Here is a 2,943-nt window from a genome sequence, read left to right as displayed (position 1 = left end):
ACCAAGTATTTAAATTTTTAGGTTTAAACCATATGTTCATAATTTAATTTAGTTAATTAAATATTTAAATTTTTGATTAAAAAAAAAATGCATTTAATGGATCGCTATTTCCATTGATATTGTATTCACTACGTTAAGGATTTCCTCAGATGTTTAAACAGTTAAAATGTAATGGTGCCTACATGTATCAGTAATTAAAAAATTATGAATTTAATTTTGCTTTTGTTTTTTTAAACTAGAAATCAAAAAAACTGATTAGTAATTATATAATATAATAAAAGTTAAAACCATAAACTAAGTTAGAAGAGATACCTACGAAGAAAGTATTTTTTTTTTTTTAAATCAAACGATATTAAACCATAATATGTATAGCCCTGATAATCATATCACCTAGTAAACACAATCATCATTATTAGATAATAATTAATAATAAAAAAAATTGTTAATGAAATATAAATAATGCCTCTACTTAGTATTTTTTTTTATTTTTTATTTATAAGACAGTATACTGTAAATATCTGTTACCTATCTAGTATCTTGTACCTATATTATAATCTACCTAAAGAAGTCAGTTTTGAATTTATAATAAAAATAGGTAGTTACTCAGTTCTTCGGCGGATAAAAAAAAAAAATTAAAAATGTATATTACTTATTCTGCTAATTATAATTAGGTATATTGGCTACTGGGTAACTTTTTTTATAACAAACTGACTGATCACTGACTAAGGTATTATGTTTGTCAATAAAATTGATCATAAGTTATTTATTTTTATTAAAATCATTTATTATTTTTACAACAACTTTCAGAAGCAAGCACTAACTTTGTCTGATACTGGGAGTCGATAGTAATATGAATTATTATTATTTTATATATTTTTTACTTAGGTGTTATCATAGTATAGACGTTCGATTCAGTGTTTAGAAAGAATGAATTCTTTTTTTATAAAAAAACGAACCAAGAAAGGAAGGAGTTCCTTTTTAGAAGGAACTTGCCAAACAATAGTTATAGTATTTGACATGATATCCATTATAATTTTTTTTTTTTAGCCAGAGAATTTTACAATCTGTAAAGTAATGGTATACAATATGCACAAGTGATTAAAGAATTAGTATAAAAAAGACAAAATAATATGGGTAATGTAACAAACAGGTTGAGTAATTACAATACTTTACATCAATTCACACAGGGGATTTGAATGAAGAGACCATCCATTGATAGGACTCCGTGACATGTGGTGGTAGTGGTTAGTCTAGTTAGAGTAAATCACAACACCATATTCATTTTAGACGCCTTCAGGGGTCACCAGGAATATTGGGAACAGATAGTTCCGAAATCAAGGGGTTGCGATTATTGTGGAGATTGGAGTGCATGCGTTTGTAGAACATCTTGGCAACGTTTTAGATTCTGAGCAGAGCGAGAAATCTAGTGGTTTTACATTGGTGTTTATTTTTTTTTTTAATCCTGTATACATAATTTCTACCAGAAGGAGTGCTTCGATTTCGACATATAGTATCTTATCTTTTGCAAATTGGATCAAGATGGTACTTTAGAGAGATCATTTTTTGATTTTTTCAATAGTTATTTTTAATGCCATGGGAAAAACTACCGACAAATTACAAAAAATCGCTAAAATTGGAATTTTAATTTCTAACGCTTTGTATATCACCATAGCAACAAATAAAACATAATAATATTATAAATAGGTAAATATAATATAGGTATTACATAAATTACTTTATTCACAATAATATCATTAAATATGCTTATAGCAATATCATAGGCTGACTGACCGTCTTCGCTCAGAATCATTTTCTTATACAATGATATTAATTATTATATCATTGAATTCAAATTTAATATCATCCATTACAGTGACCCACTTGTAATCTACTGCACAGCAGAGGGACATCCACTTGCCCACCTCTTTAAGTTTATTTTATAATTCTGTTTTTGCTTAAATTAAATTTACCAATCTGTACATTTAAGTTCAAAACTTTTGTTTAAATATTACTATGCTCATTGGTTTTAGAATATATTCTATTCTTTTCTATTCTATAAGTATAGTACATTATAATAATTAATTGTAACATAACTAGTATATGTATATGTATACTAGTTATGTTACATAAATATAATAAATATAATGTAAAATATTCTATTCAGTCTATTACAAATATGTTTGAGCTCAGAACGGTAAGACTGCCGTAATTGGCCAGTAGTAGTTAGAGCACCAACAAGACTATCCAAGCGTGCATTGCGACACGTGTTTGTCGTGATTTTGAAATATAGTACATTAGTGTATACCTTTTCGGATCTCAATAGTATCAAAGTTTAGCTATAATTTTGTCATTTAAAAATCAATAGTAAGTATTTTGTGAACACCTTTAATATGAATTAATAAAATTATGTTAAAAATATCAAAATCATATTAAGTGGAAGTATATATTTTTTCGACTTCCACAACTATTTAAAAAAAACTATTTTAAACTACCTAAAAAATATACTATTTGATTAATTTACATACTCTAATTTACAATATACTAATTTACTTAAACGTTCTGCAAATATTACAAAAAGAATGCAATGCAGTCTCTGTGAAGTCCTTGGTTTATCAGTGCATAATGAGTGCAGTTAATCAATGCAGTCCTTGGTTAAAAAATATTTGTAACTTTTACCAATAGCTCAAGACAGAGGCGGCTTGGACGTAATTACAAGAGGTGCACTGCACTCCCAAAAATATGGGATGGGTGTATTTTTGTACATTTTTGGGAAACTGTTATACTTAATACTATTACCATGTTTATGGACTATAATGATATTAATATAATATACTTATAGAATCAGATTTCTATGGTTGATTATATTATTACAGTCTATAGATGGTATTATTAAAAATATATCAAGAGGACGTTGAACCCCGCATGTGTTGGCCCCGCCTTACA

Source organism: Acyrthosiphon pisum, chromosome A3, assembly GCF_005508785.2.
Source record: "Acyrthosiphon pisum isolate AL4f chromosome A3, pea_aphid_22Mar2018_4r6ur, whole genome shotgun sequence".
Taxonomy (NCBI): Eukaryota; Metazoa; Arthropoda; class Insecta; order Hemiptera; family Aphididae; genus Acyrthosiphon; species Acyrthosiphon pisum.
Note: the sequence above shows the minus strand (reverse complement) of the source record.